We start from the raw sequence: 14,172 nt of genomic DNA, 5'->3' as shown, positions 1-14,172 counted from the left end.
TGTCTTAATTACTAATAGTTCGCCCCGAACTAAGAACTCGCATTCGCTGAAAACTACCGCGCAGCGCGCACACTCAGGTTTTGATTTCCAACTCAATTACGAGATTACCGCCATGTGGGATGTTGACTCGACGATCATTGTTGCGATAGTCGTCTCAGCGGACGGTCTCATAGCGAAGAGTCTCGACCAACACCTAGAGACTGGATCAAGGGTCAGATGCAGGCAAATTGTGACAAAACATTCGCTGATGTTAACAAGAAATAACTCAAAATGTAGTCAATATGATGGGTGCTGAGAAAGGGGCGGCTACAGGGCCTGGGGCCTAGGGCGGCAAAGACTGCAAATCCGCCACTACATTATACATATATAAAAATGTGTTCGGGTGTTTTTTTTTTTGTTTTGTAAGTGTTTTTATATTTTACTTTTATATTAATATTAAAAACGAAAAACAAAAAAGAGCCTTTTATTTCTCGCCGGTAAAACAAACACAATATTATAAACTTAAATTTACATTAGGTTTAGTATAACAATAATATTTAATATTCCTCAAATCAATGTTCTATTATGCTTGGTTATGTAATAAGTAGTAAGTAATTATATTTTTTTCTTGTAATTTATTCTGCAACAACCCCTCCTGTGAGGGTGAAGGCCTCCTCCAGTGATGCTGGTCATCACAATTTCTGTTCTCTATCTTTTTCAACTTACGTATGTATATCAATATTAATTTTTCTACTCGTCGACTATAATTCTTGAATTAAGATTTCTTATACCAAACTTCAATTGGGTATTTTTAATGTATGGGCTTCCAACTCAACTATAATATTCATATCGATACAGTTTAGTCAACTATAATGAAATTGACCAATCACAGCTCGCCGCGATCAAGAGGACGAAACAAAACCATAGCTCAAATTAATTATTTATTTTAGGTTGTATAGTAGAAACAATTGGTTCATAAGTCAGAAACTCGCATGTGACACCCTTAATATAGCAACATCCATAGACTACGAAAACCACTTAGTGTTGCTTGTTAGTCTCCATAGGCTACGGTGGCCAAAATCGAGAAAACAACTGTCTAAAAATTTAATTTAGCGCGGAGCAAGTACCAGGGCCTCATGAGTTACGAGAAAGTGTCGTTGACCAACGCGCCGGGCGCGGCGGCCGGGGCGCGTAGTATGAATAAGGTATCGCGGCTGCTCGCGTACCATCTGCATACTTTTGGTTTGGTTTGTTTGTATGATTCTACTAGTTTAAAGTATTATTTTTGTTGACTCATAGAAAAAGTATTGTATACAATAGTGATATAATCAAGCTTTTCAATCTCGTACCTGAATTAGGCAACTCAGCAAGCTTCGTTGCCTAAACACGGTACTCGACTGAAAAGCTCTCTATTATATCACTATTGTATAAAATACTATTATATATTAGTATTAAATACCTACAAATACAAATAATAAAAAGCTAATAAATACTCTTATCGGGATTCGAACCCGGGACCTCCTGCTTATAAGCGGGGTCACTACCGACAAGGCTAAAAGACCGTCGAAAATTGGTTCGCGATGCACAGTGGCGCCGCGGCGCGGCCTATTTAATGTTTTTGAGGGACACTTTTTAATACATGAAGATTGTTTTCCTCATCTCTACCTTCCATAGTTTCTAGATCTATTAATTGACGTATCTTAAAGTACGAATCGGGCAGTATGTCAATGTCAAGGTGGTAGCCGTAAAGGTCACAAATTTCGCTTTAAATGTGTGTATCCGACATAGTGTAGTTGACTTATTTGTGTCGATGAAAAATTAATGTCCACAAGTAGGTAATATTTGCGAGCCCATTGCCGGCCGGATATTGGGTTTACCGTGTGGAAGTGGACAGGCCTGCGATTAACACGTAGTCGCAATCTGTGTAGTCATCGCGGTTACGAGCGTAATCGATGATTAGGCGAGCCTGTAGGTATTTATGTAGTCATAAGAAGAGTCTAAACACCGAATTTCGCAAAATGCGGACATCTTTAAGTATCTGTCACACTAATAATTATGACCCTGCAGGTATTTATGAGTTTGGGGGCCTATTGCGAACACCGAATCTCGGAAATTGCGGACATCTTTCTCTGTCACTCTAATTACGACGCCTTGATTGGAGTAAAAGAGAAAGAGGTTTGCAATTTGCGAGCTTTGGTGTTCGCGGTAAGCCCTCTGATCCATAATATAATAAGGAAGAGATCTAATGTTGATTAAGACCTAGGTAAGACTCGACCGTGTTTTACTGACTCATATAAGTAATTACGTCACTCGAAACTCGAGTCCTTTTACTTGATAGAGATCAGAGTTCTAACACATTCTTTCACATAACTTTATGGATTAGGTACAACATACAATAACCCTATTTCTTCCTTCCATATGCGTAACTTACCTACTTTCTATAAATCTCGCTCGCATTAATATGCCAGTTCGAGCGAGGTCCTGGCCGAGACGTCTGACAATTCGTTTTTATGATGGGTGATTGGTGATCACGTGATACTTTCATGGCTCCTCTACACGATGGGCCAACGCCGGCCACTCCAAAGGACGCATTTATGCGTTAGAGGGAGCAAGTGATATTGCTATCTCATTGTACCGCAGGGCTGCATCCCTTGAAATGGCCGGCGTTGGCCCATCGTGTAGAGGAGTCATCACGTGATACATCGGACGCTTTGGCCTGGGCCCAGACGGTTATAGGGTGACGGCTCGATTCTGAAAATGTATTAGATCTCTACTAGACCTCAACAAGTTACGATATGGATAATTTAAAGATATTTGTAAGATAGATATGTCAAATTTGACGTTTCCGCGATTCTGGAGGCCCTCTTGAACGATTTCGACAAGTTATGACTTAGATATCCAAGTCACATCTAGTCGATATCTAATGTAAATCTAGTTGATCTCTATATCGTTTCTAGATCTTGTGATTATCTCGTTTCCCGAATACGCGTGTCAGTCATCCTTAACCGTGAGCAACAGTATAATGTATAAAAGCACTTTTTATGTTATTATTACAAATGAAATAAATATATCTATGAATAAAACTAAGAACCCTAAATATATTTAAAATTAAACAAGGAATATAAAAACTACTGAAAGAGGCGTCCCTGCGCTACTCCCGGTGCAAAGGTGCCCATCGCACTCGCTGCGTTACCGCGTTGAATTGCGATGGATAACAATAACAAATTCGAACGCATCATGCGTCACATACATTTTTTTTAATCATCTTGTTTACATGTTTGTTGATTGACAGCATGTTTGTAAAACATTTGCAACTGATGCGTATGCAATAATAATAAAAACGCCAGACCCATAATTCCCTTTCTTACAAAACACTATTACGCACTTTTTAGATCGTCAGTTTCAATTTATCAAACGAAAATTGGAATGTCTAGCCTGATGTTTCTTTTATGATAAACAGTTTTTATGCCACAACATACTTTATTTTTGTTTTTTCCGTTTTTCACCTTTGTTGACATTAGTTTTCGTGGTCATATTTCTAGGTCTTTACCTAATAATGGGTCATCACAGGCCTTTGCGTCTATTGCAGATGATTCATGCATTTCTGTTTAGCCTCTAAGCCGCCCATGTGTCAAACGTTGTCAAGCAAAGTGAAATTTTATTTTGTCAACACGAAGAAGGAACAGGAGATCTTTTTATAGGTTTCTGGGCGGCTAGAGGTTAGACAACGGGTTTGGTGGCTGTGGATCGTTCACAATACGGTATAATAAGTACTAGATGCAGGAATTCCAAGATCTATCTAAACACAAGATAAATGCCATCAGAATGAAGACGGTAGAGTATTTTATTAAGTTTTTTTTGTACACCGAAAGTGAAAACTCTCACTATGGAGTATTTGAATTATATTATTGTTAAACGCGTTTTGGATTGAGAGAGACCAAATGAACAAATTAAACGCAGCATTCAGATAATTCAATATTTAGAGCACTGTAAAAACGAGGTTTTAAATAAGCTGCCGTGTTCGAACTACAAGACATTCACAAGAGACGACACGTACTAGATCCATTCTAGATACGTTGTAGTTTAGATATCAACTAGTCCTCTTTTGCAGCGCAATTCGGGTAACCAATGTCACTTTTACGTTAGATAGAGTACGATATCTATTAGATGTGAATTAGATCTCTATGTCATATCCTGTAAAAATCGTTCAAGAGTATCTCCAGAATCGCGCAAATGTCAAATTTGACAGGTTAGATCTTAAACATATCGTTATCGTATCTTGGTGATGTCTAAAAGATGTCTAATAGATGTCCATTTCATAATCCGAATCGGGCCCAAAATATATTTACTCACGCAAAATAATATTTTACCATCTAAATTTAGTTTTCTTTATGAGTAATTATATGTACACGAACACCCGTGGATACTACGAGTACGAGCCCCGATGCACATGTTTTCGTCTAGTGAGACCATTTTTTGAGGTTGTCGCGTTTGTTCAAAAATAATGTTTTAGTTTTAAAATTACTAATATTTAATGCTTATACTAATGTAATTTAATTTTATATGGTAATACTCTGCAATAACTAAATCCAAATACAAGAAATACCGTTTGTACTGAAAGAAAAAAAATAACGATTTTTTCATTTTTTATTGACGGGTAGGATTACAACATATGTGAAAAGGGCTATTACTAGGGAAAGCAACAGGGCTCTGCCAATGTACTGACAATTTTATTTCGAGCCCATGCATGCAGCAGTGCTGTAGGAGAGGACAATATGATTTGGACAACGTTTTTGAAAAGTACGTTTTTTCAGCAATAAAAGTCTCATGCAATTTTATTATACGATCAAAATACATTAAATATTACTATTATGGTTCCCATTACTGGACCATTTTATGTTCATGTGTAAAATTTATTACAATAAACAAAATTGTTGCGTGGAACTAGACGAAATAATTTGCATCGGGGCTCGTATATACCAACTTCAATTCTTTGCAAAAATTTAGAAAATATCCATCACATACTCTCACATACCCTCGTAACTTATGCCCGTCATTCACTTCGCTGTCGAAAGCCTCGTTTAGCATATCAAAGACCACTTCAGGATTCCGACGGTTTAGAAATCCGACACTTCATTTCTTTTGTAAGCGCGGGGGGCTAAGAGAGTGAGTCGACTACTTTTGAAAAACCTTCGAATGAATGATACCTAAGTTGAATAACTTTCACTAATGATTAGAAGAGTTTCAGGTCGAAGCTGAAGAAAACATATATAAAAAACAAACTCCGATCCAGTAAAATAGATTGTAAAGATTCAGGGCAACAAATGTAGGTAGGTACATTTAGGTAGATAGATTAGCATGCAGATAACGGGTACGAGTTTTTTGAAGGTATATCATTCTAGTTCCACATAAAAAATATATTGTAAAGTTAAAAGTTAAAAATTTAGTAATGTATACTTACTTAGTTACTTACTGTCCGACTCGAACTTGACCGGTATTTTTGACTAAAAATATCCGTCTGTAATTTCACATGTCAACACGACTCAATCAATCTCAAAACGACTTTAAGTAGATACATCGATATATATAAAATCAATTGCCTTTTTATTATATTCATTGTTGAATTATTATTTTGGTTCTGCCACCTTATAGTTTTAGTTTTAGCTTTAGTCTTTAAGTAGGCTTCACTGAAAATCAGCGTCACGTTGTGTCCTAGGATACACAACGTGACAATAAACTGAGTGAGGACCTTTTGGCACAAATATTTATGTAATTGAATTTTAGTTTTGTGTTATTAGTTATTATTATTTGTGCTAATAAACATCTCTTATTCTTATTCTTATTCTTATTCTTTATTCCAATCAAAATACATCCTTACTACTAGTTCAGTTGTTTCCCTGCGTTAACCTTATTTAATAGCGACATTAGCGACACAACACACACTATCATCGTTTCCCCGTATAACTTTTGAAAACCCCGTCTATTCAGCCGCCTCAAAAGCTTCGGTTGCAAACTGCAAACGCGAACATTACACTGAGTAGGTATACTAGCATTCAAAAGTGCATGGACATGTTTCAACCTTAATATTAAGGCATTACGGTCGACATCTATCCATGCACTTATTGTGCATCCATGTACATGATCCATGTACACTGAGACTGAGTATTACCATTTCTCACTGCATTCTGTATTCATCTGTATGCAGCTGCTTGCTCATGTAGGGGGTTCCATATGGATTTTTAGATTTTTACTTGTGTTGTAAGACATCGTAAATATTAAGGTTCTTTTTAGGGTACCGTACCCGAAAGGTAAAAACTGGACCCTATAACTAAGACTCCTTGGTCTGTCTGTCCGTCTGTCTGTCTGTCATCAGGCTGTATTTCATGAACCGTGACAATTAGACAGTTGAAATGTTCACAGATATTCAGAGTATAGCTTCAACTTCATAAATATTCCACTAATATCAAACATCTATAGTGCAAAACACTCTCCCATGTAAACAAATGTTGTCCAACCTTAATGCTATGATGGTCGCCATATTGTTCTTTGTCATAGTCGCTGTCTCGCTCTAACAAGTACGTAAGTTCGAGACACGTGACGCGACAGGCGCAATAAGCGCGACCATTTTAACGTAGATCGCGTTTGGACAAAGCAAATACCATCGCAGCAAACCGTTTAAATATTGCTATGGGTGTGTTTGAGCCATAGAGAAATATAGTAAGAATAGAGTGCTCAGTTGCTCGCTCCATATATCAGTTTTGGTACCAAAACGACTATTATTCTCGCAGTCGACATCTAGTATCGAGTAGCGGAATTATCAGAACCGCTATCGCTACTTGATACTAGAATACTCTATGTAGTGTCGCGACTCACGAAAATTGTATTGAACAACAATTGACAACAGCAGAAGGAGTTGAAAATAGAGTTTCGGTTAATCCGGTTATAATAATAGCTGAAAATTGTTGAGAATTAGAGTTTTCGGTCGTTACAAAATCTATTATTGACATTGACAAGTAGCTGATTCGAATTCGATTTGAATTCCGCTACCTACTCGATGCTAGGTGTTGACCACGAAAATAATAGTCGTTTTGGTACTAGAACTGATTTATGGAGTAAGCACTCTATGTATTTTTTTCTCTATGGTTTGAGCTATTTCTTCTAAAGCCGGCACGGAAATAAAATATTTTCATGCCAATGTGGCAGTTTTGTTTGTTGTGTTTTGCGCAGTGCTGCTGGTTATATTGGTTGAGTTTGGCTATGCAGTTTTTGCAGTTTCTAATTCATCTAAGTTAACTTTGCACCGATTTAAATGGAACAAAGTGAGTGAGGGTCACTATAAACGTCATATTTTAATAAATTTATTCAAACAAAAATGTCACTTTTGATATTGAAACATTTAATCCATATCGTTTCTAAATCTATTAATTGACGTATCTTAAAGTTCGAATCGGGCGGCATGTTGCATTTCTCGCAGACCTTAAAACGCAGCAAGGGACGTCTAACGGACGACGGCGTTTTCGAAATGCTATTTGGCTCAACATAACATTTCTAAATAGGTATATATGTACATACATACGTACATACATACATACATCACTGGCTCAGTGACCCAAAGAGGATCTTGGCCTCTGACACAAGAGAGCGCCATAGGTATATAGGTACATAGTTAATATATCTTTGAACCTAGATGTACTTCATTTACCTTGATAGGCATATTTATTTGATGTATAAGGTCAAATACCTTAACAAATACAGTAATGAAGTTGTCCCAGACGGAACCAGCGGTCGCCAATCGACTACGCGATAAAATTAGGTCAGACGCCGCCAGACTGTCTGGAAAAACCCACTTATTATAGCACGTTTGTCTAGGATTTATAGCAATATATCGTTTAATAATGTTGCCCATATATGTGTCGCTTAACTTCAAACTCGGGTAAATCCATTGGACCCTCTCAGCAAATATCTACCCTATTACATTTTCTTAATACCAAAATCGCATAATGTGACAGATGGATTTACCCGAGTTTGAAGTTAAGCGACTCATATCGTCGGGTGACAAGCAAAAGTCACTAAGTACCACCACAAGTACATAGCCATAGTGAACCATAGCAGTACTAAAAGAAGGTCGATTTTTGTTTAATTTTTTTTAGTAATTAGTGACTTCTGCTTGTCACCTGGCGATATGACAATATGACATGACATGTCATGCTCATGTTGCGATATTATGGAACTGTTCTAAATGTTAATAAGTGTGTGCGTTTTGAGGCCTACTTAAAGATTTTTTTTTTTAATTTGAACCCTATAATATTTTTCAAACATAATGGGTTGGACAAGAGTGTCAACTCCATATAATTAATAACCTAACAACGCCAAATCTAGCAAAATTGTAATGAAATGACAGCTGTCATCCTACCCATCCAGTTTGAAAAATATTATACAGTCATAGCAATATTTTTAACTCAAAAATTAAACATGTGGGTCTGCTGTTCCGTTCATGTATCACAAACAATTTCCTCAGAAAATTCGAAAACCCTAGACCGATTATAAGTTGATTTATTAGGTTTATAAATAATTAGGTAACTATTAGGAACAATTTTATATAAATCGAACTATAGGTCAAGAAATGAATGCTCAAAAAACGTTGTAGAGGGAAATGCTAAGAACACAATTTTTGACTCCGTAACTTCGTTTGGACTCTCGGAGTAATTAACAATGGAGCCGCCATTAACAGGCATTCCCCTCTGTCGAAAATAGGCGGCCAATGGTCAACCATATGTATGGACTGACGTTTATCTGACATGACGTACCTATACATTTGATGTGCCCCTCCCCCGCAAAAAACGGCAGACTATTTTGTACCGAAAATTTTAGACATGGCGTCTCCGTTGTTAATTTCTCCGAGTTTGGACTAGTTAGGAGGTGAACATATCAAAAGTCCCCGGCTGTAGCCCCGGTGCTGGGGGGTAGAGGGGGGAAAGAAGGTCGAATTTTTCGGTTTTTCATTGATATCTTGGAAACTTTGCGTCTTAGATATACTAGTCTCATTGTAAACTAAATAAAACTTGTGATTGTCTTAATTTTGTACAATACGAGTAAGGGCCCGATTCGGATTTTGAAATAGACATCGATTAGATATCTTTTAGACATCACCAAGATACGATAACGATATGTTTAAGATCTAACCTGTCAAATTTGACATTTGCGCGATTCTGGAGATACTCTTGAACGATTTCCACAGAATATGACTTAGAGATCCAATTCACATCTAATAGATATCTTACTCTATCTAACGTAAAAATGACATTGGTTGCCCGAATTGCGCTGCAAAAGAGAACTAGTTGATATCTAAACTATAACGTATCTAGAATGGATCTAGTACGTGTCGTCTCTTATGAATATCTTGAGGTTCGAATACGGCAGTAAGTAGGTATCAAATGACGATATGTATAGGTATTATAACAAACAAATACTGATAAATACTTAAATACCCAGAACACATTCATAGGTTAATCGTTATTATTGTAGAACGTAATTATCTTTGTTGGTTATGACCTAACAAATTACTGATAATAAGCATTATTGGTAGACTAAATAACAAAGAGAATTTAGACTAGAGGTATATTGTCAAAGTAAATTATGTAGTCAGTACATTTACCGCCATCTTTCGACACAAAATGATGAAAAGTTTTGAACGCTATTTGACTTTGATCCTTATTCTTTCACTTTACTTTATACTTTAAATAATCATTTTAAAATTAGTGATTGGAACCTCCTTTTAAGCTTTAAAGCCTCTGCCAGGAGGTACCGCTCTTCCTTTTCTGTAGAAATCTATATATATAAACGTGAAAGACCTGACTGACTGACTGACTGACTGACTGACTGACTGACTGACTGACTGACTTAAATCATCGCACAGCCCAAACCGCTGGGACTAGAAAGTCCAAATTTGGCAACTAGATTTCTTATAAGGTTTAGGGGTCCACTAAGAAAGGATTTTTCAAAATTCATCCCCTAAGGGGGTTGAAAAGGGGATGAAAGTTTGTATGGGGTTAAAGATTTCTTTTAAGCTAGGAATTCGAATCTTCGTAAAAAGATATATTATTAAAATACAAGAAAACTAATTTCAGCGTTTTTGAAAATTCCTCCCCTAAGGTGGTGAAAAAGGGGTTGAAAGTTTGTATGAATATCAACAAAATTTTTGAGTGGTGGACTTGAATCTTTGTATTTAGGGATAATATTAGAAGATAGGAAAAGTAATTTCAGCGTTTTGTAAAATTCATCCCCTAACAGGGTTAAAAAAGGGTTGAAAATTTTAATCCATTACAAATGCTTTCAAACTTCTTAGAAAGGCATAATAGCCGATTACAAAAAAAAAAGTGATTGCAACGTTTTTGGAAGTTCAACCCCTAAGGGGGTTAAAAAGTGGATGAAAGTTCGTCTGAGGGTGCAAATTTTATTTTAAACTTGAAACTTTGTAAAACAGTATCAAATTCAAATACAAGAAAACTTATTTCAGCGTTTTAGAAAATTCATCCTCTAAGGTGGTGGAGAGGGGGTTGAAAGTTCGTCTTGGGGTGTAAGTTTAATTTTAAGCTTGGAACTTGAACTTTTTGCAAAAAAAGGTATTAAATTAAAAAAACATGAAAACGAATTTAAAAAATTTTGAAAATTCATCCCCTATGTGGTGAGAAAGGGGTTGAAAGTTTGTATGGAGATCAGATATTTTGTGAGTGCGGAACTTGAATCTTTGTATAAGGGCATACCTATTATTAGAATACAATAAAAGTAATTTCAGCAACCAACATCAAAATCCGCTTGACTTAAAACTTCATACAACTTGCTAAAAAAAAAGTAATTTCAACATTGCTTGGATATGAAAATTATAGGTATAAGTACTAAATATGTAAAATGCTGAAGATAAGATTCCACGCGGACGAAGTCGCGGGCAACAGCTAGTTTTAACATAATTGAGTTTTACATTACGAATGTAATATATCTCCTTCCTCGATTATTCATGACTGAGGGTCGCGACCACAGTCATGAGGTTATTTTGTGCACCAAGGCTCCATTCTGCACGATTTTCCGCCTTCCTAATAATAGGCGCCTGTATAGATCCCTGGCAAGCCTTCATTACAGTGTCCACCTAGCGGGGTGGTAGATGAATATACAGGGTGATTCAAAAGTGTGGTTGTTTCACCTAAATACGACGGTGATCGATCAAATTTCAGTTACTGAGTGCGCAGGATTAGTCCTGCTCACGTCTCATGAATCACCCTATAGAAATTTCTTACTTAATCAAGAAAACTGGTCAAGTTAAATTTGTTTTACGAAGGTTTACCTACGCACTTTCACGAGTTTCACAGAAGGCCAAATGTCTGTCATACTCGTATTTTTACGAGCACAATTTTACGACCCACGTCAACGTCGGCATCTAATCTGCTTAGAAATTCTAATTTAAATATTTAAAAAAGTTTGAATTATATTTTACTCGGCATGGTAACATACCATTTGCGAATATTATTATTCATTTAAATGCCAACTTAATAGCTAATCAAATGGAAGCTACGTGCCAATCTTAAGGCCCCGTGGGTTCATGCAGGTTCTTCGCTCACTCTCACTGAGCGTAAGCGTGAGCGAGACGGCTGTGTCCGTCATTGCGGCTATCATAATTTTGATTTATTATTTTTAGTAACTTTGACAAAAAAGTAATTGATTAGTTCGATCAAAAATAAATGCTCATTATTAAATGCTACTTCCATATTTTTAGTTCAAGTGCAAAAATTGTTACAAATTTTAAGATGCGTAATATTTCGTGATTTTTTTTTTCTATAAAGCGAAAGTCTTGAAATCAGGTTTCAAGACTTCGAATCGACGAAGTTACTAGAGAAAGGCCCAGGATATTCATATTTTTGCCAACCTTATTATGACCTAAAAAAGTGTTAAATTTTTTCTCTAACTCAGCAGGCTAAATCTACTGCACCTTAAGCACAACTCAAACTTTCCTGTTATTCAGTATCCAAGGAGACACACAAAGGCTTTGTCCTAACTAAAACAAAGTAAGCGACGATGCTACACAACGACAAACATTCGGCGCGATTTGGGAAATGAATTAGAGATTCACTAGATATGATATAATAAAGATATATGTGACGTCCCACGAGTAAAGGTACCTTATGGTGGTTGGCGCTTACGCTATTATTCACGCCGCTCCAATATTATTGCAACTCTATGCGACGTAAGCGCCAGCCATCATAAGGTACCTTTTGCCATGGAACGTCACATATCTTTAGTATTTCATATCTAGTGAATCTCTAATTCATTTCTCGAATCGCGCCGACTATTTACTTAAAGGACATATGCCCGTATTGCCCGTGTCGCATAACGGACAACATATAAAAACTCATAAATGCGCGTTTTCCCAGAGAAAAAACCTAGTTGTATCAATTTTTCGCCCCCAAAAACCCCCATACCTATAGCACATTTTATCGAAATCGTTAGAGCCGTTTTCGAGCTACTCTTAAATAAACAAGAATTCCTCGTTTAAATGTATTAGATTAGAACAGATAGATAGATATACCTACAGCATATCAGCCTAAAAATATTAGCTCTTATAGGTTAGAAGTCGTAGCTTTGTCGAGCTATTTCGTTTAGTTCTCTCTGTATATGGAAACTTATTTAGTTCAAAAGTTCTTCACATGTACAAATCATAGTTGGCCCCTGCTCAGCGTTAACATATGTTTAGAATATTTCCAATAAATCAAAAAGGTAGACAACCCCTGGTTCATAATAAGCTAATTTTAAACTGAAAATGAATAAAAACATAAATTTGAAACTTAATGTGTAGAATATGTCCTAGAACGCGAAAAGGTAGACAACCCCTGGCTCATATCAAGCTAATTTTAAACTTACCGTATCATTCCGAAGCACAAAGACGTTCTAAACACGTTCGAAACTACCCCGGCTTATGCCACGCCGTATCGAACCTTATACCCCTTTGCCACATGTGTTAAAATCCCCCACAGCCACACTGACACTTAGCACTTGTTTATGGGTCGCATTTTTTTTTAATTTCATGCGGTGTGGCACACGGGTGCGGTCGGGTAGCTTTGGCCGCGGACTAGGGGCACTGAAAGTTAGGGATGGGGTGGTTAACAAGGAGCGGCGGAAATTATCGATAGTTGTAAAATCTCATACCAGTACGGTAAAGACTGCGACTTGTTTTGTACCTAATTAATTATTAGTTATATAAGAATTCATAGAGGATAACATAATGTTAAAGAAATAAAAGAATTCATATAGAATAACACAATGTTAAATAAGATGGCACGTAAAATACCTATATGCCTGTTTACATAAATTGGAAAATAACCAAGATATTAAAAAATACTTACTTATAGCATATACCATACCTTACCTTACCTACCTTACTATACCTTAGTATAAACTCATCAAAAAAGTCCTTCTTTTTACAGAGATTTCCCAGGTGCTTCATTTAAAAAAAAGGCAATATCATCAGGCTATAAGTTGTAGCGTAGGTTTTAAGAACAATCATTTCGTAAATAATAAGGGCCATGGCATTTTTCAGGCTTTTATTTTTATGAACTGTATACATAATTGATATTATTATATGCAATTTCAAACATTTCACAACACAACACAACACAAGGCGCAACATTTTTAATCCAAATAGTAGTATTATGTAAATATTACATTATATTTAAATATAAAATCAGTTACACATAATATTTTATATCTTACGTACACTAACCGCGAGGTATCGCTATAAGAAAAATCAGGTTCGTTACAGAAATATGTGTTATCGATAACGCTATCGATATCGACAGCGGCACGTCACTATAACTGTACCGCACTTGCGCAGTGCCGGCAGCCGTAGCACACCGCTTTCCCCACGTTTTCTTGTAAATATTACATTTACAATAAACTGCTGGGTACTACTGAACTCTAGGTATTTGTTTTTGGAAATTGAAAATTTCTCACTGCAGTTTGGGAAGCTTTGCGAATCGAATTAAAGTAAAAAATGTGGGTTAATATATAATACATATCTAACAGTTACATTTTTTTTTGTAAAATAACAATGAGAGTATTTTTTTTTAATTATTGGGCGTTTTAATTTATGCCTGGTTAAGGTGATTATCGTTCACAGGTATAGAATTATCGTTTTCCTTTTTGTTA

The 14,172-nt window shown here is 36.3% G+C and overlaps 1 protein-coding gene across 4 annotated transcripts in view; it reads right to left on the bottom strand.

Annotated features, from left to right (window-relative positions):
- Positions 1-13,093, bottom strand: part of LOC134664305 (uncharacterized) — a 91,185-nt gene extending 78,092 nt beyond the window's left edge. For all 4 annotated transcript variants that reach the window (XR_010098235.1, XM_063520873.1, XM_063520874.1 and 1 more), the window contains exon 1: positions 12,889-13,093. The gene's annotated coding sequence lies outside the window, so the exon portion shown is untranslated. The remainder of the gene's footprint in view (positions 1-12,888) is intronic.
- Between the last annotated feature and the right edge of the window lie 1,079 nt (positions 13,094-14,172).

Source organism: Cydia fagiglandana, chromosome 5 (genome assembly GCF_963556715.1).
Source record: "Cydia fagiglandana chromosome 5, ilCydFagi1.1, whole genome shotgun sequence".
Taxonomy (NCBI): Eukaryota; Metazoa; Arthropoda; class Insecta; order Lepidoptera; family Tortricidae; genus Cydia; species Cydia fagiglandana.
Note: the sequence above shows the minus strand (reverse complement) of the source record. Positions and strands in the feature narration are given on the sequence as shown.